The sequence below is a fragment of the Balaenoptera musculus genome, chromosome 12, assembly GCF_009873245.2.
Source record: "Balaenoptera musculus isolate JJ_BM4_2016_0621 chromosome 12, mBalMus1.pri.v3, whole genome shotgun sequence".
Classification (NCBI taxonomy): Eukaryota; Metazoa; Chordata; class Mammalia; order Artiodactyla; family Balaenopteridae; genus Balaenoptera; species Balaenoptera musculus.
This window is the reverse complement of record NC_045796.1, coordinates 17,133,331-17,157,527: the sequence shown is the minus strand read 5'-3', so window position 1 is coordinate 17,157,527 and position 24,197 is coordinate 17,133,331. Positions and strand designations below refer to the sequence as shown.

At 42.2% G+C, this 24,197-nt stretch overlaps 1 protein-coding gene across 1 annotated transcript in view; it reads left to right on the top strand.

Moving 5' to 3' along the window:
* The window catches only part of UST (uronyl 2-sulfotransferase), a 290,670-nt gene that overhangs the window by 231,051 nt on the left and 35,422 nt on the right, over positions 1-24,197 (top strand). The gene's annotated exons all lie outside the window — the stretch shown is intronic.

Here is a 24,197-nt window from a genome sequence, read left to right as displayed (position 1 = left end):
AATAGCTAGAAGCATAACAAACTCTAAATTGTCATTTTTTGAAATAGGGCCTTCCTTTGCCCTTTCAACACTGGGCAATTTAAAGAGTTCAAAGAATTTAAAGAGTTCTCCTGCGACCAGTTTTTAGCTCTGTAGGACAAAGTAAACTCTGGTCTTTGTGCAAGGAGGAGTCTCACCCTAAATCAGGCTCCTTTGAAGAAAAGGTTTACGTTATTCGTTGTTATTTCCCTTCTTTGGCTTTACCTTGTTGTATAGTGTGTGTGGGTGTGTGTGTGTGTGTGAGAGAGAGAGATGTACAGTATGAGATAAAAGGCTGACTGGGTCTTGGAGACACAGAGCTGTCAGATAAGAAGAACACACCGTTGTCCCAGCGCTTGGGAAGAGTATGCGTGAGGCCACATCACGTACGTCATCCATCCTGGGATCTGGGGTTGACACCATTCACAGGATGTCACAGCCCAGCACACCAAAGGTCAACATCAGAGGTGTAGGTCTGATAACTTAGAGGAGGACATTTTAATCTTTGTTCTTCTTAAATACAAATAAACCACAAACAAAAATCTTAGCCCCAAGGGCTCACTTACCTACCGTTGTCAGGATGTATCATCTTCACTTCCAAGCTGTTTTCCTCATTTAAATACCTGACTTCTCAGGAATTGTGGGCCTTCATCCCGTGATCTGGAAGCCCATTAATTAAAGTAGAACATATCTTTGAAAATTGAGTGACTGTTAGCTCTTTTGTCTTTAGCAGTGATCTTTCCACCTATAAATTAAAGATTTTTCTCCCCTTTGAGTTGGGCATAGCAGTATATGAAATACTTCTGAGGCTGCTGCCCCAGGGAGAACGCAGGCCGGCCAACACATTACCAGTTCACACAATCCAGCTATACTAGTGGTTAAAACAGCGAGACACGTCTACACTGCCCTGGGCTCCCACCCTCCGGGTGCACTTCCACACACACACACACACACACACACACACACACACACATATACCTCACTGCCACCCCCCAAGGCGGTCTTCAGGACTCTGGCCCAGGACTCAACAACTGTTCTAATTTAGTTCTTGAGTGGAACTGGTGTTAAATATTTTGCATATCACTCCAGTGTAACGGTCTCCGCTGCCGCATGGCACGTAGACAACAAAATGAACATCTGAGTGATTCTTCAGTAACTTCCCCTGTGTTTTGTGGCCTCTCAGGCACCTTCTGTGAGATTTTTCTATAGTAACCTTGAAGGCCAAGCAGCTCCACAGTTGCTCTGTCCCGAAGAGTTTCCTCATCCCCTGAAGCAGGGGACAGGAGATGAGCGCCCACGCCTGGCCAGCTTTCCGGTATATTTTAGCCTCTGCAAAGACTAAGCCCCTGTACTGTTTTCTCATGGCCACAAATCAGTGAGCTGGTATCAAATAGGTTAAAGGAAGAGAAGCAGCAGGTCACTTTATCATTCACACCAGGGCCTCATCACCTGTGCATTTTCAATCTAAACTCACAGATAATGGCCCACTAAAATCATCGCTCGTGTCCTTTATACAAGAATTTTATAACTGAGTAGACTAGAGGACAGAGGGAAGAAACACTAAAATCTGAGACCTTTAAATATTTGTAGATTCAACTGACCATGGAGCTGGATTAAGATGCAAACACTCCACTGGCCATTTTTCTTTGGTGCTCATCCTGTTATTTAAAAAATGCAGGTGTGTGCGGATTTCAGGAATCCCCTTCCAGCAAGACGAAAAATATTTAGACCAGTCTCACTGCTGAAGAAAAAACACTAATAACAATAACCGGGGAGCTGGTAAAAATAATGTCTGCTAGTCAAATGGGTTGTCACTTATTCTAGATTGGAAGGATAGTCATTAATTCTTTCCAATCAGTACTGTGGGTTCCAATAACCCACCATTTAGAGACGTTAATAACTTTGCTAAATAATAGGTCAACTGTCTGTGCTCCCTCACCCCATTAATTGCCTGTAAGAAGGTATATGCTGGTGAGTAAATTTGTCTCCTACCAAAAATATTTGAGAAACTTAGTCTTCATAAATTTTTTTGAAATTTAGTCATTTTATATTAATGTTTGCACTCTGTGGAGACCCAGTTAGTGTATCTCAGAAGAAGTTGATGATAGTAAGTACTCAAGATGAAATAAGGATGAAAGTTGTAGCCTGGTGGATAACCAGGAGAACACACTCTGGTATTTCTCGCCAGCCCAAGGGCAGTTGCCAATGTTGAGGCCGGTACCTTGGAGTGAGGGCTCAGTAAACTCCGCCCAACCTGGGTAGGAGTTTGAATTGGGTGAACCAAGGCCGAAACAGATTTACTGGGTAAGAGTGACCTCACTTCTTTAACTTATGCGGTCTCATTTTTTATTGATTAATCTCGATTACATTTGCTCATTACTTACCTTTCAAAAACGAGAAGCTTGGAGCCGGCCCAAAGAATTGGAGAGACAGCTCCATGGTCATCCACCGAAATGTGAACCAAAGGGCCACAGCTTAGAGTTTCTGAGCCACAAGCGTTAACGTGTTCATGAATGCTTTTCCCCCTTAGCTCTTAAAAAGGGACACGCTGTGAGCTATCAATATTTTTCTTAGTCATAGTTTCTTTAGGAGCTAAAATCACAGTGGTGTTAAAGGCCACAATAAATAAGTAAATTAATTAAAGACAGAGAATAAGTGAATATCTGTGATAGGAAAAGCCCTTATATCAGCGTCTCCCATATCCGCCCCTGACTTGGTGAATAACCCAGCTGTTCCAGTTCAGTAGTGCCACTTAGCACCCAGATGTGGAACCCTAGGACCTGATATTTTAACCCTCCTATGTGAGGACCACGTGAGGACTTGAAAGCTAATCCTTTTCCCTTGTATTTTAAATACTTTCCGTTACTAGCACTACATTAGTATTCGTTTTCAACTTGTTTCCATTACAAATGTAAACACTGGAACCTCAATAGAGAATTTACAAGACTTTGGTGGGCTGTCTTGAGAATCTGGCCACCAACTATACTACAAAGGAAAAATGTCTAATTCCAAACAAAATGACTTCCGTGCTAACTTCGAGGATTTAAGTTCATTCATAAATTGGGTGCTTTGTTTTTTTTTTTAAAAAACTGCTTATACTTAAATATTTTTATTAACAACGATGATAAATGAAGTACAAATTTAAATATTTTTTTGCTAGGCATGAATGATAATTAGACTCCTATTAAGGGTATAGCAATGTACTCTTGGAGTTCATTTGCATTGCAGTACTCAAATCTGAGGATATTTACACAGAAGATTAAAATTGTCCTATTATTCATAAAGAAAGGTTATTCTTTTTTTTTTTTTTTTTTTTTTTTATAGCTACTTTATTTATTTATTTATTTATTTTTGGCTGTGTTGGGTCTTCGGTTCGTGCGAGGGCTTTCTCCAGTTACGGCAAGTGGGGGCCACTCTTCATCGCGGTGCGGGGACCGCTCTTCATCGCAGTGCGCGGGCCTTTCACTATCGCGGCCCCTCCCTTTGCGGGGCACAGGCTCCAGACGCGCAGGCTCAGTAGTTGTGGCTCACGGGCCCAGCTGCTCCGTGGCATGTGGGATCTTCCCAGACCAGGGCTCGAACCCGTGTCCCCTGCATTAGCAGGCAGAAGGAAAGGTTATTCTTTAAGGAAAGAACACTGAGTTGGGAGTTTGAAGAGACTCCTAGCCCTCTTTCTGCGGTGGTTCTGCCCATAGGACCCCGAGCAAATGTAGCTTTGGGAGGCTGATCGCCAAGGTACTATATTATTATCATGCTAAAGTATCACATGGAAGGTTTTAAGGCTCCTCTTTCTACCTTCTGTTGGTTAGCACAATTATATGGTGCTTTTCCCCCCTGCAGAAACCACAGGCAGTCCCCATTGCCTTCGTAATTCCCAGGTTTAGTTATGGAGACTATCGCCACCTAGAGGACATGACGAATCCTCACTGCAGGGTCATTCCTTCAGAATCCATTCTTCCCTAAGCCAGGGATCCCAACTCACTGTCTGGTCACACTGTCCACCCTTCTCTCTCCACACCGTATGCATTTCTGTCCAGAAGACAGAATATCATAATTATTAGAGCACAGGCTCTGGAGTAGGCAGCCTGGGCATTAAGGCCCGTTCTCCACTTAACTGGATAACCAGAGGTAAGGTGTAACCCCTGTACCCCATAGCTTCCCCATCTGTATAAGGCACATAAACAATACTGTCTACTTCACAGGGTTGTTGTGAGAGATGAACCTGATCGAATCCATGTAAAGCCCTTAGCCCAGAGCTTAACATATGATTAAGTGTTCAATAATTAGCTATTAACCTGCCAACCACATTACAGGAGAGAGACAGGGCCAGTATCTGGGAGGAACTAGGGCTTCAGCTCTCTCTGTAACTTCTACATGAAAGAAAGCAAGAGAGAGAGAAGGGGGGGGAAGAAGAAAAAAAATGATCACCCTTCACTTATTTCATCAGTGACAGCTGACCTATGACTGTGAAATTGCATGCCTTTAGGAAATAGTATTTCTGACTTAGAAGGAGAGGAACGGTTATATTCTGGCCAATACCTTATTCCTGAAACAATCACAGGGAATAAGTTTAATGGAAATATTACTACGGTGACACGCTCAGGACTGGAAAACACCATGCAAGTCACTGAGGGTTTTTTTAAAATCATCTATTTTTATGCCTGAACTCTTAGCAGAAATATCAGGGCGTTAAAATTTCAACCTTAAATGAAACCCACTGTTGAGATTTGACCAGAGCCAATTACCATTAACTCGAGTTGAATGTTGAATCTTTCAGACTGTGATGCATCATGTTATTTAGTAGATATAGGATGGTTGTTCAATGATTTAATGGCGTTTTTATTTTAACTAAGACCCTAAGATTCAGTTCTTGAAAAACCTTTATTTTCCATATGCAGAATTACGTACTGCAGAGCGCTGTTAATGAATTAAACTTTGTCCAGCAGGTGGCAGTGTCTCCCCATTTTCTCAAGGAAGTGCTCGTGGTTTCCTAACAGTTTGCATCTGCTGACAGGCGTTTACAGAATGCTTGAACACAGATGTACAATTATGCCCAATATGGGGCCTAAAAATGGGATCGTATCAAAAGGATTCCAAGTACAATTGATTGCAGTAGTCCAAAGCGCATTATCTGAGAGCCAGTGGGGTCGGGAATTGGGGGATAGTTTACAAATAAGTTTGCGTGGGTTAAAAATATATGTACCGTCCACTCCAGTTTTATAAAAATCATCCATCATTCTACAACGATTGGATTAAACATGCTGTTTCTCATTTTTTATTTCCATCTTCTTATTACTTTTGTGCTACAACAAAACCCAAAAACATTCTGGAACTTCACAGGTATACAACTGATGGTTGGGAGAAATTCTGACTATCTACAGGCACCAATGAAGTTGTTTAAAAACCTCTATTATCATTTATAAAAAACAAGATACCAATCTGTTATTGGTTCATGTACCATCAATATTCTCCATAACGATTTGTTTATCACCAGTCATGTCCTAGGCTCAGATTCTAGTCAGGTTGGTACTGCATTACATGTGTGTGTGTGTGTGTGTGTGTGTACACCCATTCATGTTCAAACAACTAAACTCCTTATTACACAGCAGTGGTATCTTAGTGAAGAGTCTTGCATGCAAACATCAGCAACAGTTCCTAAATAATAATAATTTGCATAGCAATTTACCGTTTATAAAGCACTTCCATAAGATGACCTCATTTGATTCTTACACGAATCCTCTGAAGCTGAGGAAGACAATTAGTATTTGTCTCATTTTCTAAATAAGAAAGCTGAGAGTCAAAGAGTAGAATAGCTTGCCCACAGTTATCAAGTCCTAAGTGGCCACAGACATTCAAGCTTCTGTCCCCAGCACCACCACAAACTCCATGAATCTATGACCCTCTGAACATCCTTCGTATTTAATCATTAATACAGAGCATTAAGCGGGTATTAAGCACTCTTATGTATTGCAGTTGAAAGTAAATGCTTGAAAATAAAATCTATAGATTATCTCTATTCAACACATGGTCTGATTTTATAGTAATAACGTTCCAAAAATATCTCTCTTCTTTGAAGACTAATATTTAAATAGCAGGTATAATCTGAAAATACTAGAAAAGTTCAACAAGCACTTTCAGCAAGTGTTTCCATGTCTGCAATACACTCCAGTCCTGGGCAACAGCCGTATAAAGATAAAGAAAACCATATCTGGCATGAACGCCATCGCAAACTGGATGGGCACTTCCTACTGGAGATATTTGGGCCAGGCCTTGAAGGGTGCATCGCTCTTCCCCAGGTGGACGTGGAAGGAGGCAAGTTAGGCAGAAAAAAATAACATGAGTGCAGACCTGGAGGTGTGAAGGCACAGAAGTCCCAAGTTCCATACTTGGGAGGCATGAGGGGCTTCCAGCCCACCTCGGCCCTTGCCTACTGACCTTGCCTCTTTGAGCTGAGCCCCCCAATTCTTCACAGCTCAGTCACCCTACTGCTAAGCCAGTCCTGCCCAAGGCAGGAAAAGTATCCGCAGCCTTAGATCTCTATGTGGTACAACCTGGAACTGAGTCACTCATACCAATCCCAGAACCAGTGGCCAAGCCACAGTTGCCAAAGGGCCATGTGTCACTCCCCCAACCCCCGCTTTCCCTGCCCTCTGCAAGCCTGACCACCACCCAAGGATCCCTCGCTTCCTAACAGTGTGCCAGGATACCGCCAGGTTCCCAGGTCCCTAGGGCTGGGATTCTTCCTCCTTGCTTTCTTTCCGTTTTTCTGCACCCAAGACCCAGCCACCCTCCAGGCCTGGCGTAACCACTGGCTCCAGTCGGTCCTGCACTGTTCCACTGGGGAGCCCACCACACCTCTCCAGACACCACCTAGTGCCCTGCCTGACCCCCAGATTCCCCTCTCTGCCCACCAGCATGGTCTCCCCTTCTGTTACCAGGCACTCACTCCCTGACTCGGGTGAGCTCGCTTTGTCCCTTGATGCTGCCTCTGGTCTTCCTGGCCTCCCTCACTAGGAGCCCTTGGAATCATCCCTCCAGAAGTTTCCCCTAGTCCCCACCTCCCACCCATGCACCCTGGGAAATTGATCTCTTCTAGGTCCCAACCTCATCCTCTGGAGAAGCCCAGATGCTCCCCGCAGTGTGGCCAGGCATGGGGTATGCAGTTTTCTGTCTTATGATTCATTTCCCCAGACAAAAAGGTGGCTAATAATATCTGGGTGTGTGGTGGAGGTACCAGCATTCTTCTGTGTTTATAGGTGAATTTCTTCTACTTGGGAATTTATTCACTTCTACTTTGAGCAGTTTTTAGTTGAACTTGACAGTAATATGCTTTGCATTGAGTAAGAATGTTACTAAGGGTGGAATTAGTCACCACAAATTTCAATTGTTGGACTTTCCTGGTAACTCAGCAAAGCTGAAATGCTCCTAGAGCCTGGGCAAAGAAGATTAGAGACCCGACCCCAGAAGGTGATAGTTGATCTTTTTATAAAAGACTCTGTGAGCTTCCCGCTCTTTCATGCCCAAACTTCCAAGGTCTGTACCCGCCCCTGGGCCTAATGTGGTGATGTGGAAAGGGCCTCAGACAGAGAATTTCAGAACTGTCTTTGTGCCCTTGACTCACGGTCTTGCCTTGCTGACATTCTTTGCTTATAAAATGTACCCCCAGCTGGGGCGAAGTACAATCCTTACCCATTTCGCATGACTCAATATTTTACAATGGAAGCTTCTATTTTTGTTCAACTAAATCTTGTTCAAATAAAAATATCATTTCCTGGTCTGTATTTTTTTAATATCTCATACATTTTTATCAACATATAATGTCCTAGCTTTTCACATCTTGCAAATGGTGTTGGACTGTGAAAGAACACAGTGAAAAACTGCAAATATACCTGTGTACAGAACATTGCTGTTTTTAGTGGTTTCTTGTGAGCTATATTAAGCATATTCATTTCACTATCCACAAACCCATAGAGAAATCCAATCTAATTCCCCACTGATGAGAGTAGGGAAGTTTTGCTTGCTGAGTGGGAGTTTCAGATACTCTGACTGGAAAGTCTCACCTCGCCAGTTTTTACAATGTGCTTCTAAGTACTTCTGTTGCCTTGTCATAGCCAGACACTACTGGAGCTACTTTTCAAAACATGTTTTCCTAGAATTTTACCTTCCTGTTTTTTAACTATACTTTATATATTAAAGTAGTGCATGTATATAATTAAAAATCAAATAGTACTAAAAGACATGTAATGAAAAGCAGTCATTTCCTATTTCAACCCTCTCCATCGCGAAGTCTGGTTCTGCGGAGGCAAACACTTTCAGCACAGTTAGCTGGTTCTTCTGATAATCACCACACTAATTATAACTAGTATGCACAGGCTTGTTTTATTTTTATTGTCTTGATGTATTTATTTGAGACGTTATTTAGTTCTCTTATTCCACCACCCTTACCTCCACTTCCTCCCCTCCACCATCTTCGTAGTATAGCTCTATCTATGTTTTACATGCATAGTCCCTGTTTACGTTACTGTGACTGCATATGTTTGTTCGATGCTGATCCAAGTAGTACACCATCACCTTGTTTCATTTCTTGCATAACTTATTGTTTTTCTAGAATTGATTATTGCCTTGGGTTTTTTATTCGCTTAGATTTATTTATACCTATCAAAATTTTCCTGTGTGCCATTAGATCTGTTGTATCAATCTTACTTTTGATTTTTTTCCCATATTTTTATCAGATAAGTATATCCATTCCATTTCCTGCTCCCCCATCCCAGTACCACTACCCTCCTTCCCACCCGGAGCTCTAACTTCCTGCTTCCATCTGGACTGATTACTCAGAAGCTCCCTTCACAGCTGTCCTGCAACTGCCCTTTACCATTTTACTGAATGCATTGTATCCCTGATCTCCTGAATCCCTCATATTCTATTTCTTGATTTAATAACTCATTTTATTCCAAGATAGGCCCAAATTGCTTCCTGATAAAAGGTGCGTGGGAGGTAGTAAATTCTTTGAGTCACTGCATGTGTGAAAAGATCAGTGTTCTACCATCTCACCTGATTGCCAGTTTGGCTGGGTATGGATTTCTTCATACATGCACTTCATTTCCCACATCTTTTTCTCTGACTTTCTCATTCTCTCTCTCTCTCTCTCTCCTGGAGTGTTCCGTTTATTCCTTTTATGAAAGTTTACAGCACCTCAGGGTACTGAGTATTCAGTAGATACATTTAAGCTTAAAACTCATATTTTTCATTTCTGGGAATTTTTCTTGTTTTACTTCTTTCATGATTTTATCACCACCATTTTCTCTGATTCATTTCTGGAATGCTGTTGGTCAGATATTTGAATCGCTAGGTGCACTCTCTCTATGTGCTTTATATTTTTTTCCTCTCTTAATTTCCATTTCTTTAACTTTTTCGCTCTGGAAGAGTTCTTCAATGTGTATTCCAGTCATTCTGTTGAATTTTCTCTTTTCCAAGAACTCTTTTTTAATCTTTTTTTTTCTTTTTGCATAATATCTTGCTCTTGTTTGTTGAGTACAGTGCTGCCTTAAATCTCTGAAAATTACAGAGATTTTTAAAAAGTGTTTTCATCTATTTCTTACATTATCTCTACTTGCTCCAGGATCCTTTTCATTGTTTGGTTGATTTGGGCATCTCTTTTTCAGTCTGAAGTCTTTCCTCTGGTAATCTTTGTCGGAATTCATATTTGAGGGTGAGACACTAAAGAGCTCATTGAAAGTGCTGTGCAGTAGGGGAGGCTTATCAACTAATGGACCCACTTGGGATGATCAAGCAGCAATAGAAGTTTTGCTGGGAAAACATTTGTTAGTGACTTTAGGTCTTTTTTTCTCTGGAGTTGATCCAGTTTCCCCACTGAAGAGTCCCCCAAACATCCCCTTGGGGGACGGGAGGTGAGGAGGGAATGGGGGAGCAGGACACACGTCTGATTGCTGGTGGGGGGACAGGAGCTGAAGGCCCACGTTCAGGCACAATTCACTTCCTTGTTCTCATTTTAGCCCATGCTCTCCTCTCTCCTCTGGGTTAGCAAATCAGTCTGGAGCCTCTGCCAGATTCTTTGGAGACTAATCCTAAGATTGCCGGATCGCAGGCAGTGGAGAATGGGGGAAGAAGCATTGCAAGATAGCTGGCTGCATGCAGGTGTGGAGGGAATTTGGGACCCAACTGCTTCATAGCCAGACTACCTGCCTCATGCCCAGCTTTCCCATCTGGGCTACCTAGTGCCACTCCTCTCTCTCTCAGGGGTTCTTTGGGTGAGCTGACCCTCCTGATGTATGTCTCCCCTCTGCCAACACTCCAGTGCATATACTCTGCTCTGCCACATGCAATGCACTCCTTTCACCACTTTTCATCTTCCAGAAGTTGTTTGAAGTCTGTCTTCTGTTGAAATCCTTCTCCAGTTCTTTGTCCTTGAAATCTTTTTATAAAATTATTGTCCTTTACTGTCACTTTAGTGAAGTGTTTCAAAGGAGAGGTGTTGAAGGCCTGTTGTCAGCCTACTGCATTTAGCTGGCAATGTGCTAACTACCTGAACTTTAAGATTCTATTACCAGTTTTGTGTGTATAGCTTGTAGCTAGATCTGTTATAAATGTTTCTTTCATGTGATATCTGCATAGCCATGATGTGAATCGGGCTACCGTAGCACTGCCTTCAGCATCCGTATCTTGGGATTATAGTACTGATGAAATTTCAAAAGCAAAACAGACAAAAACAAGATCCCTTAATGGTAGTTTATTAGTTAAACCCCTTTGTGTTTTTTTTTTAAACTTTTATTGGAGTAGAGCTGCTTTATAATGTTGTGTTAGTTTCTGCTGTATAGCAAAGTGAATCAGCTATACGTATACATACATCCCCTCTTTTTTGGATTTCCTTCCCGTTTAGGTCACCACAGAGCATTGAGTAGAGTTCCCTGTGCTATACAGTACGTCCTCATTAGTTATCTATTTTATACATAGTAGTGTATATATGTCAATCCCAGTCTCCTAATTCATCCCCCCCCTTGGTATCCATAAGTTTGTTCTCTACATCTGTGTCTATTTCTGCTTTGCAAATAAATTCATCTGTACCATTATTCTAGATTCCACGTATAAGCGATATTATATAATATTTGTTTTTCTCTTTCTGACTTACTTCACTCTGCATGACAGTCTCTAGATCTATCCACGTCTTTTTACCGAATGATGTTTGCTATGATGAAGCCCCAAACTACTGTTTTTTAAAATTACCTGGAAGACAGATCAGGGCCATATTGGAGATTTATTTGATGGGAGAGAATGTAAATTATAAGAACTGATAAAAAAGACACTGTCTCATGATCAGAGGCAGTACCCGACCATCCAAAGATACCATGCCAGTGTAACTTGGCAGAAACAGGCACCACCGTTTTGTGTGCTGTCATGTGTCGTTCCCCTAACCTAATGCAGGAATAGTGACACAGGTATCCCAAGCCTGGAGAGTCCAGGGCCCCGGTCCATGAGCGCTGTCAGTCAGCACATGTCCAGGAGAAAAAGCAGCCATTGAGAGGGTTTCTCGGCAGCAGCTGCTTTAGTAGCAGTAGCAGCAGCTCATATAACAAATGTTTCATGACGAATGCAAACAAAAGCCAGCTCCGAAATTCCAGCCACGCCATGTCCAAGCCAGTTCAGAGTCGTATCACCACTCCGTTCAAGTTTTTTCCCCTCTCTAAATGCATTCCATATGAGCCGTGGTGTTGGGACAGCTGGGATCTCCTGCATTCACTCAGAAGGCTGGTTTTAAAGCCCAGACTGAAAGGAAAGTAAGTCAGTGGGAAAACAAACTCAAAGAAAACACTGAGACTCAGGTGGGTGTGGGAGGTGTGTTTGTTTTCCCCAGCCAGGCATGACCCCCGGAATGGGGCTGAAGGCTGGGAATCCTCTAGCCCCCCTCCTCGGAAGCCTGGGTGCAGGACTGTGCTCCAGTGGGGCCCCTGAGTCGGCATTGGCCCTGGCTCCGGACAAGCACTTCTTCTCAAAGTGTGGTCCAAGGACCGTTGCCAGCCCGTAAGCTGCTTGTTACCAGCCCATGATGAGATGAGGTAGAAATTGAGAGTAAGCCTGTAGAAACTTTGATGGTAATTTGGTATGGCTCTGATTATTTTTTTAATAACTCATTTTTATTGTAGTTTACAACAGTATCAATCTGAGATGGATTACAGTGGGAAAAATTCAGAGATCTTCTTTTGTGAAGCAATGTTGTAGATTCTCCCACTGGCTTGGGCTGCCCAGGCTAGCAAGTAGGAGGTCATCCAATTGACAAGACCAGTCCTAAGGCATTTGGGGCTTATGAGGCGCCATGATTCTTCCATATGATTTTTGCCTTCTTGGCTTCAAATCTCAAACTGCTGTTCCATAGCAATGGCCGAACACCCAAACTCAAGGAGATGTGATACTTTGAAACTCTGCCTTCCTAAAACTGGTGCCTTGACCTAAAACCTTTACAAGTCATGATTCACACTAGGATAGCACTTTTACAGTTAACAGAGTACCTTAGACTTATGTTGACTCACTTCTTCCTCACAACTTGGTTAGGTAGTGTTGTAGGTTGAATTGTGTCCCCCCAAAATACGTTGAAGACCTAACCCCATGGATCTGTGAATGTGACCTTCTTTGGAAACAGGGTCTTTGCAGATGTAATCACATTAAGATGAGGTCACATTGGATTAGGGTGGACCTAAATCCAATGACTGGTGTCCTTATAAGGAGAGAAGGATTCAGAGACACAGGAAAGAAGGCCGTTTGAAGTCAGAGGCAGAGACTGGAATTATGTTGCCACCAGCCAAGGAATGTCAAAGACTGTCAGCAAGGACAGTCAGAAACTAGAAAGAGGCAGGAAAAATTCTTCCCTCGAGTCTTCAGAGGGGGCATGGCCCTGCTGACACCTTGACTTTGGACTTCTAACCTCCTGAACAGTGAAAGGATACATTTCTATTATTTTAAGCTACCCAGTTTATGGTAATTTTACGACAGTCCTGGGAAACTAATACAAGTAGAAATCTTCATCCCATTTCCAGATGAATATCTGGAGACTCAGTGATAATAAGCTCTGCCCATGTTCGAAGCAGCCAGCAAGTAGCAAGACCTGGATTTGAGCAAAGGTGAGCGCTACCCAATACACCAGATTGCCTGTCTTTGTGGGACAAAGGAATTGGGAGAAAAAGAAATATCTAACATATGGAGAAAGTTAAATAAATGACTTTACAATAATGCAATGAAATATGAAGAGGCCATTGGAATTTCATTTTGAAGAATTGTTCATTCTGAACCACTAATGAAAAATCAGACACACTATTATATTGTACGATATGTTTATAGTGTACACACAATATGCTTAGAAGAACAAACTAAAAGGGAAAAAAACAAAAGAACAGCAGTTTTTAATTGTGCTTGTGGGCTCTGAGTAGTTGTCATTTGTTCCTTTAGACTTTTCTGTTTTGTCTACCTTTTTTTATAATACACATGCATCGCAGATGCCACAGTGCTGTATGTCCCGGCACTGTGCTCTGTACCCTCCATGTATCTTCTTAATCATCACAGTGGTGCAGCAAATTAGATATTATTACCCAAATTCTACTGAGGAGAAAACACACCCAGACAATCTAAGGACTCTGTCTGAGGTCTCATAGCTGGTGAGAGGCAGAACCTGTCTGCCTCCAAACCCACCATGCTTGGTGGCCTCTTCCACTTTCATGATCAGAAAAAAAGAGGATCGTGGGAAGGGGCACAACTGAGTAGTGGTGAAACAAGAAGAGACTGTCACTATGGCCCCTTCGGGCAGGGCTTGCTCATCCTCGGTCATTTGCATGAAATAGAGGAGTTATCCTTTTGGTGTTAACTCTGCAGAGACTTCTTGAAGACAGGGACCATGGCTGCTACCTTCCTGATGCCCCATAGTACCTGCTGTAGAATGCTACTCATCAGAGGTGACACCTGGCTGTCCTCCCGTCCTTCCCTTCTTTCTGAAACCCCCTCCTGGCAGAGTTTTGGGAACACTAGGTAAAGCACAGTTACTTACTGAGCATTTCCAGGACAAATATCTGGGAGTGCCTGCCTGGGTGACCAGATGTCCTATTCCTCCAACCCCCACACCTGAAGGCTAGTTAGAGCATGAAAAAAAATGTGCTACTGTTCTCTGTTTGATGTAGCCCTGAACCTTTCCAATTTGAATAATTCAAACCTTAACTATAAAAAACTTAAGTTGATTTTTAATAGAGTATTGAAACAAGTTTTATTCCATTAGTATATCAAATAGTTTCATCATAGAATTTTAATTCTCATTTGTCTGATTCTTTGTTTCCATTATTTTGATCTGATTTCTATTTCTATTTTTAATATTTTTTTCCTGAAAAATATCTCCAGATACCAGCAGATAAGCATTGTAAAAATAAAATCTTATTTTTTTAAAAATTTTTTTAAAAATTTATTTATATATTTTTTATTTTTGGCTGTGTTGGGTCTTCGTTTCTGTGTGAGGGCTTTCTCTAGTTGCGGCGAGTGGGGGCCACTCTTCATCGCGGTGCGCGGGCCTCTCACTGTCGCAGCCTCTCTTGTTGCGGAGCACAAGCTCCAGACGCGCAGGCTCAGTAGTTGTGGCTCACGGGCCTAGTTGCTCCGCGGCATGTGGGATCTTCCCAGACCAGGGCTCGAACCCGTGTCCCCTGCATTGGCAGGCAGATTCTCAACCGCTGCGCCACCAGGGAAGCCCCAAAATCTTATTTTTTATGTAGGTCGGTGAAAGGCCTTCAATTCAGTCTGTTGTCCGCACGCATCCTCTCTAGGAAGGTGTGCCATTTCCCTGGGTGCAAACTCCATGGCACAGCTTTTTAAAGGCTCAGTGGCATCCTGGTAAAGACTCCCAAGACCTCTTCCTACCCGATTCTATTTCTGTGATCTGACTACGTTTCTCACGCATCTTACTAATATGCTGTAGCAGATTCATTCTTTAGCCCAATGAATGAATTGTGCCCCATGCTCCTCCTTGCTCTGAGACGGTCTGTGGCGTTCCCCTAAGAGCCTGGGTGGGTATCAGTTGTACAGAAATGTCACCTTCCTGGCTAAAACGTAAGTAAAGCCCATTATTCCCAGGAAGGAAATTTCTTGATAGAGAGAAGCAACTGGGTCACTTACTTAACAAACATCAATTTTGCACTTACTATGAGCGAGGCAGCATGTGAGCACTTTATGGATATTAACCCGTTTAACAGTCGTGACACTTGTCTCTGTGGCTGAGTTCTCCTTGCACTGCTGGTCCCTGCGCTCCCTCTTCAACCTCCAGCCCAGAGAGGTAGATCTGGAATGTTCCGCAGGAGAGCAGAGGGAAAGGCACAGAGACAGGGGCATAAACCTGGATAGTTTGGGTGCAAGGTCTAACTGGCATCCCGAGGTTCATAGCCAAGGAAAGGACCTAGAGCTGGGCCATTCCTGTCTTGTGTCCCCCAGTCCATGTTCCTTGCTCTTCTGGAGATGTCCCCCTCTTTCCAGGGAGACCCACTGCACCAACCTTCAGTTTAGTCGTGCAGACTTTCTGCGACGATGGAGAATATTGACGACAGTCTCTGGTCCTTGTGAAGCGCACACGCCATGGTCTGGATGTCATCAGTGTTCATTCTCTCCCATAACTGGAGATCAGGTCCCTCTCTCACTCATGCGTCACTGTGAGTAGAATGGACCCTGCTCGTTGTGAGCAAATGAAGTTTCTCTTCTGCATCCTCCTACTGCATCATTCTCCTTTGTGCCTGCCTCCTGCCTTCCAGCACCCCTGTAAGCCAGCAGTCCCCAACCTTTTTGGCACCAGGGACCGGTTTTATGGAAGACTGTTTTTCCACGGACTGGGGGAGGGGGATGGTTTTGGGATTATTCAAGCGCATTACATTTATTGTGCACTTTATTTCTATTATTATTACATTGTGATATATAATGAAATAATTATACAACTCACCATAATGCAGAATTAGTGGGGTCCTGAGCTTGTTTTCACTTGCCACTCACTGATAGGGTTTTGATATGAGTCTGCAAGCAATCGATTTATTATGGTCTCTGTGCAGTCAAACCTCTCTGCTAATGATAATCTGTATTTGCAGCCGCTCCCCAGCACTAGCACCACCTCAGCTCCACCTCAGATCATCAGGCATTAGATTCTCATAAGGAGTGCGCAACCTAGATCCCTCACACACGCAGTTCACAGTAGGGTTCGAGCTCCTGTGAGAATAATGCCGCCGCTGATCTGACAGGAGGTGGAGCTCAGGCGGTAATGTGAGTGATGAGGAGTGGCTGTAAATACAGTTGAAGCTTCCCTCACTTGCCCGCCACTCACCTCCTGCTGTGCAGCCCGGTTCCTAACAGGCCACGGATGGGTACCAGTCCATGTTCCGGGGCTTGGGGACCCTTGCTGTACACCATTCCCACACCCTGAACTGCCCTCTCCATGCTAATAGCCCTTGGCACCTGAACTATCCTCTCTCGAAATCTAGCTGTCTTATGACTCCCTTAGCGGCCTGATAAATAATTCTAGAAGTATGAAGGGCTTCACAGCTGACAGTAACACAATTTGTGCTGCCCAGGGGAATTTCTAACAATAATGATAATAATAGCAACCCCTAGAACAGTGCTTTGCACATTGTGAGTAATCAACAAAAAGTTATTGAAGGCTTTTTATGTGGACTTTCTAATTTAATCCTCAGAACAATGCAATGACGTAGATACTTTCATTATTCCCATTTTACAGATGAGTAAAGTGAAGTTTAAAGAGATATAGATGACATCACTCTTTTATTAGGAGATTCCTTACAAAAAGAATCATTTAAAAAAATTTTTTTTATTGGAGTATAATTGCTTTGCAATGTTGTGTTAGTCTCTGCTGTACAGTGAAGTGAATCAGCTATATGTATACCTATATCCCCTCCCTCCTGGACCTCCCTCTCACCCACCCTCCTTCCCACCCACCTAGGTCATCATAGAGCACCGAGCTGAGCTTCCCGTGCTTTATAGCAGGTTCCCACTAGCTATCTATTTTACACATGGTAGTGTATATATGTCAATCCTAATCTCCCAATTCATCCCACCCTCCCCTTCTTCCCCTGTGTCCACGTGTCCATTCTCTATGTCTGTGTCTCTATTCCTGCCCTGGAAATAGGTTCATCTGTACCATTTTTCTAGATTCCACATATATGTGTTAATATACAATATTTGTTTTTCTCTTTATGGGTTACTTCACTCTGTATGACAGTCTCTAGGTCCATCCACATATCTACAAATGACCCAATTTGGAGTAGAGCTGATTAACAATGTTGTGTTAGTTTCAGGTGTACAGCAAAGGGATTCAGTTATATGTATACATGTATCTATTCTTTTTCAACTGAAAAAGAATCATTTTAGATACATTTTATTATATGTGAACTAAAAATGGTTTCTAAAGAGCTCCTTAGGAGGAAATATGTTGCTTTACTCACCTAAATTTAGTGCATTAGAAATATAGGGAGGGGATGTGAACTTCAGTTGGTCATTAAGTCAGTTTGTTATTTTCCATCTTTGGCACTTCCTTTCATTCGTCACATCAGCAGCTAGGACAGAGGGTGAACTCTTGGTTGCCTTGGGGTATGGTAATATACTCGTTATGCCAATAGCCCATCCTGGGTCACAGAGCACCAGGATTTGGATGTAACCACCACACATCCTGCCTCCTGTGGTTTATTGTGTTCTTCCTGAGGTTGTTAGTCCACTTCAAGGGGAGAAATTATTCATGGTAGAAATCCAGACGTGGGCTATCCTGCTAAGAACAAGAGCTTTTTCTAGAGGCATGGATCTTCGTTAGCCCCAGAAAACCTACCATTTATAGGACTATCTGTTCTGCCCGCAGCAAATGTTCTTATCCTGAAGCTCCGTCACATGGTTTTCAGGGAATCCTTACACTGCCCCATCCCCATCCATTTAATATGAAAATATTTTGTGTGCCTTCTTTTTTCTGGGAAGCAAAGTATTTTCAGACTTGCACAGATGTTCCCAACCCCCCGAACGGTAAGAATCACAATCTGTATGTAAGGCCAGCTCCACAGGCCTCTCACACTCACTCGTTTCACATACTCCCTTTCCAATAGCTGGTCTCTGGAAAGGCCTGCCCACTTGATAACATGCCCATCCAGCTGGACTGTGGTGGAGCCCTACCACAGAAGAGGGAGCCCCATGGCTGTGAGCTTTGACACAGACAGGCCTGATCTGATGGAGAACGACCAGGAGGACTCTTGAACTGGCCTGATGGCCTGAGGTGGGCCATCTTCTTTGGAGCCAGAATATCAAGCTGAAGCTCCAAATGGTGATGAAGCCTCGTGTTTGTTCAGGGTGATTTTTGGCTCTGCCATACTTCCAGACTTCCGCATTCTAGCATAGGATATTGTTTGCCTAAGTATAATAGGGCATATGAGTTGGTTCCTGGCATCGACCATGGAAGATTGGCTTACTTTTACCAACCCAGAGTCAGTCCCCATGGCTATCAAGAAAGACCACACAAATCCCAGAGTGTCTATAAGTAGATACCAAACCACATGTGTTATTATTCTTGATCTTAAACCATATTATTATTAACTTTGCTTTGGTTGAAAGTGGACCCCATCATATCGTTAAAATAGAGTTTCACAGCCTTTAAGTGACCAGGGTATGTCACTTTTAAGATGTTTCTCCAAAAGAAAATGTTAAATCCCAAATACAATTTTGGCTGAATAGTTGGTTTTAATGGTCCAGAGTCAAAAACTGTAACTTAATTCCTTGTAAAACTTGAATCAATTTCATGAGGATTCTGCTACACAGTTCCCTCTATTCAGCCGGAGATTTCTACTACTCCCTAACCCTTAAGAAGTATTAGCGTATTCTTTTAAAATGCCAATATTTTTCCATTTAAAAGAATTTCTGTTGTCAGTATCTGACTTCCATTGACATACAGTAGCTTATTAGAGGCCTCAATTATAGTACTGTGGTTATAGTTTCCCCCTTTTCCCTCACTTCCTTTTTCCTTAGCATCAGTGAGGAAACACAGTGTCCAAATAACGGTCTACATCTATAGTTTTCTACATTTTTGCTTTCTGAAGGTGTTGAGGGTAGATGGGAGTGTTATTCAGAATTCTGCATCTATAGGTCGAACTTAATATTGAGCATGACTGGTGCCTTCTATGTCTCATTCATGGGGTTTAGTGGTAACATGGCATCTGCTACGTGCCTGTGGCTCCAGCTTAATACCACCAGAGACAAGAATGCTGGGCCCCGCTGAAAGGCGGTAAAGCATCTGGAGAGCTCCTAAGAAAGATCCAAGTCGTTTTCAAGTTTGCCTAATAACATGCTCAGTAGTCTGATGTTTTGGACACAAACAGCCAAATCTTCTTCCAATAACACGTGCTTTGGATATCAGATTATGTGCGGCAGGAAACACTTGCAAAAAGGAATCCACCCAAAAGAAAAAGGCCAATATGCCAGCATCAAAGGCTTAGTGTTTTGTTTTGCTTTGTTTTGTTTTACAAAATGGAAAAGAATCTTACCCCATAGTGAGCACACATTGCTGAAATAATCAATGTCTCATCAACAGTGTGCCCAATTCTGTAAGTTGATAAGTATCATTCTTTATGAGGGGGTGTAACTAATCTGGTACTGTTTTCAGATTTAGAAAGATTTAGGAGTTCTGAGGTTGAGTCCCAGGACAAAGTCTTTATCTAAAGTGTGGATGTGTGGACAGGCTTTTCTGCTTGTCGAAGGCTATCATTATTTATTTTGGGCTCAGAAATCTGTGTATTTGAAGTTCATCTTTTTTTTTATGAAGCTGGTCTCTTTTGTGGGTTGCTTTTATGTTCCTTATTTTCCCATAAGTTTCCCTTCATTTTTTAGTAAATTTTTTTTTTTTTTTTTTACTAAAGATGCAGCACTATAGAGGAATAAGGAAAAGGGATTTATTTGGTGCACAAACTCAATTCAGTGTCACAAGCATGTTTTTGAGCATCTGTTATGTGCCTGACCTTGCTGGGCTCAGGAAGAACTCTCGGGAAAGTGGCTTCTTGGTGGGATAAGGGTCCCCAGGGGAACCCCACCCCATGATGGACATGCTGACTGTCTTGTCCACCCAGGGACAGGGTGCCAGGAGGTGCCAGCCCGGGAAGCCCCAGATGATTCCAGTGCAGTGTTGCCACCTCACACACTGAGCAGCTCTCTCCTGGGATTGAAAGACTGAGCTTGAAGTCAACCAGAATCTCCAAGAGAAAGCAGCGGGGTCTTTAGGAGCAGGGCAACCCCTTCGGGTTCTCCGCTTGCTTTAATCACCTTTGTGAAATTTCGTGTTTTATTTATTTAAAGGGAGATAGATTACCCTACAGCACCACCATTTTGTCAGTCACCCAAGTTTAGAAGCTTGAAGTCATTTCAATTATAACTAAAGAGAACCATTCCCCAGAAAATCTGTTTGGGAGCACTATGGAAATTTTCCCAGCTCACCATGGAGAGCACAGATTCCAGATTGCTGGGTGCCAGACATATGTCTCTCAATTACTATTGTTTCCTGCAGGCTACAGTCAAGAAATATTCAATAGAGAATTGGAAAGAGATTTTCCTCTTAAATCCATACAGAGCTTCAACACACTTAGAACGTGCATGTGCCTGGAGTGCATCATTGCAACCCTAGTTATGGAGCCTGGAATTTTACTTGGTGGACAGAATCTACGGGTAAGCAGTAATGGCTGCAGCCCTCTCCCGGAAGTTGAACAAAAGGAGGCTCAGAGGCTTTTTGGTTGGGTTGTGCAGGCCACATTTGGTGAGAGTTGCAGGTTGGACCCTCAGCCAGTCTACTGACCAGGGCTGGGGCCTCCACTTCCCTATAGCAGGCCGAGGGATTAGCTGAGCTTCTAGGAGCCTGGTTCACTTCACCTTGTCCTCGACAGTCTGTTAGGAAGCTAAAAGGCTTCATATGTTATATATATACATTATATATATATATGAGCCATACCACGTGGCTTTCAGGATCTTAGTTCCCCAACCAGGGATTGAACCCAGGCCCTTGACAGCAAAAGCGTTGAGTCCTAACCACTGGACCGCCAGGGAATTCCCAGGGTTTCTTCTGTTAACAAGGTTTGCTTCTCCTTTCCTGAGATTAGAAAGCAGTATAGACACAGGTCACAGTCATGGGCTTTGGAGCCAGTAGACTTGGGTTTGAAATCAGCTCTAATTCGTAGCAGCTGTTTAACCCTGGGCAAGTTTCTTAACCTCTCTGAGCTTCAGTTTCCTCATCTGAAAGAAGAGGATGGTAACCGAGCTGTTTAGGAGATTAATGGAGACAATGTACTCCTGCACAAATGCAGTTTCCAGGACCCTTTTCAAACCATCTCATTCGATTCCTCATTTTCAGTCTCCCATAGGGCAGTGTTTTCAACAAGTGCTCATGCAGTCCAGTCTTTGAGTTTCAAAGGAGAGACCAACACAATGGTTCCAAAGTCTATTTGTCATAGTGCTGAGTTCCAGTATTCCAGTACGGCGTGCTCCGCAGTGGTGTGTGGCCTGAGTTGTCTGCGGACTGCAGCTTTTCCTGTCGTAGTGGAACTGCCCATTTAGTGCCTACTGATCTGGGCAGCTTAACTTTAAGGAAGCATCTCTGTCGGGAATTAAGGAGGAATTATTTTTCCTTCTGCATTATTTTGAAAATCGCCTTTGAAGTCAATAGTTAGAGTTGTTTTCTGATGCAGATGTTGAGGGCACATGAAATTGACTGACCACATCCTGCAGCATATTCCCACTTGTTCTTCACGTTTATTTGTATTATAAACCAAGAGTAAAAATACAAAACACCCCATCTCAGATGCAAATTGAAGCCAGGCTGTGTTTCCACATATCTGTAAAGTGGAGTAAGTAACCTAGTGGAAAAAAGAATGGTGCTAATACTTAGGCATATTTTACTAGTTGTTGCTAATGCCAAATTAACATAGCGTTTTTAAGAAGAATTAAGGAATAGGTACAGGATGATACCGTGATCATAACCCTTATTTCTGTAATGTGCTAGAACTAGGATTTTAACACCAAAGCTCATTAGTCAGAGTCAGGGAAACATTTTCATAACCATTTACGGAGCATTTCAAAACATAAAAGTCCTCTTGGCTTGGTGAAATTTAATCTTTTGTGCTTCTCCCACCCCTTGGCCATTGGTGTGTAGTATGCTTTACGTGAGCTCAAAATTTTTCATCAATAGTTCTAGCCCTTGAGAGACCCCAGAATTTCTACTTGAAACGTGAGCACCAAACTGTACTTGGGGAAAAACAACCACCACAAATGCAAAACAGGAAGAAAATCCATGTTTGTGCCTGAAAATGTAAAATATTGTAAATATGTCATTTTTCTCAAATTAGCATATAATTCGAAGAGAATTGTTTTTAAAGTGATTCTCAAGCTTATCTGGAAAAATAAACATGTGAGATGGTTAGTGATTTTTTTTTTTAAGGAAATGAGAGGAGATTTGCCCTACAAGATTCTAAAATATTAGAAAGTTCCTGGGTTTAGTGTCACGATGTAAAGGCACAAGCTCTGACAGACAAGTCAGTGGAAAAGAAATAGATGCCAGTGTAAAAAGTGTTGTGGTGTATTTAGAGACCATTACAAAGAAGGAGTAAATAAAGGTGTCAAATAGTTGGCTAAATGTTCAGAGAAAAAAATAGAATCTCACGTTATAACATGAGCCTTAATAAATTCCAGATTGTTCTAAAGAGTTATTTTGTTTAATGGAAAAAGAAATAGAAGAAAAATCGGTGGCTATTTTTGTGATGATGGGGTATTGCTAAGGGTTTACTAAGTATAAAAGCAACAAAACACATACATACATACAAAGAGAATAAAGAATATATATGCTTACCTAAAACTTTAAAGTAAGCATGTCTAAAACACTCAGTTGGCAAAGATATTTTTTCCAGCAATGATAAGATATAGTATGGTTAATATCTTACCATTAATATATAAAGAATTTTTATAAATCCATAAGAAAGACACCAACAGAAAAAAATGGAGAAAAATACAAGTGGCCAATAAATATATTAAAAAATAAGCCCAGCCTCACTAATAATTTAAGAAATGCACATTAAAATGACGCCTGATTTTCTATTAATACGTCTGTTAAATGGACAAACTCTAGCAGAATGAGAGTCTCTGATGACGGGGATTTTGTAGAGAAATGGCGTTTTAGAAGGACAAATTAGTACAACCTGGGGTAAAAAGTAATTTAATAATAAATATTAAGTGTAATTTAATAATACATATTAAGAACCTTCAGGGTGTCATAGCTGGGAGACTAATAGAAATATCCTGTATCTTATTTGTGGCAGTGGTTTCACATGTATATGTAGCTATCAAAACTCATTGAATTGCATACTTTAAACATGCTTTTGAAAACATTTAATGACATAGGTGATTTCTCAAAATGTGATTGGACATTAAGTGCAGGAGAAAAGTATAGCCGACAGTATTTACAATATGATACCAATGTTATTAGAAAAACTATATAAACACAGGAATACAATTAAATTGGAATATCTCAAAGTGTTCATGGTCATTATTCATATCTCTGGGTGGTAGGATTCCTAGTGACTTTTTTTCCCAGCTAATATATAGTAAGCACATAGAATTTTAAATTTTGGAAAAGGATTATTAATTTTCAGAAAATAATTGAATAGTCACATAACATTTATATGCAAAAGCAGAAACAGTGCCCACTAGATCACTATGGCATTGCTAGTATTGAACAGAACTTTTTTTTTTTAAATTTATTTATTTATTTATTTATTTTTGGCTGTGTTGGGTCTTCGTTTCTGTGCGAGGGCTTTCTCTAGTTGTGGCAAGTGGGGGGCCACTCTTCATCGCGGTGCGTGGGCCTCTCACTGTCGCGGCCTCTCTTGTTGCGGAGCACAGGTTCCAGACACGCAGGCTCAGTAGTTGTGGCTCACGGGCCTAATTGCTCCGCGGCATGTGGGATCTTCCCAGACCAGGGCTCGAACCCGTGTCCCCTGCATTGGCAGGCAGATTCTCAACCACTGCGCCACCAGGGAAGCCCTTGAACAGAACTTTTATCTTTTCTCTCTTCCATGTTCTTTTGTGCACATGAAGCAACATTGACCGGGAAGGGACAAATAAAGAGCATCAGTTCC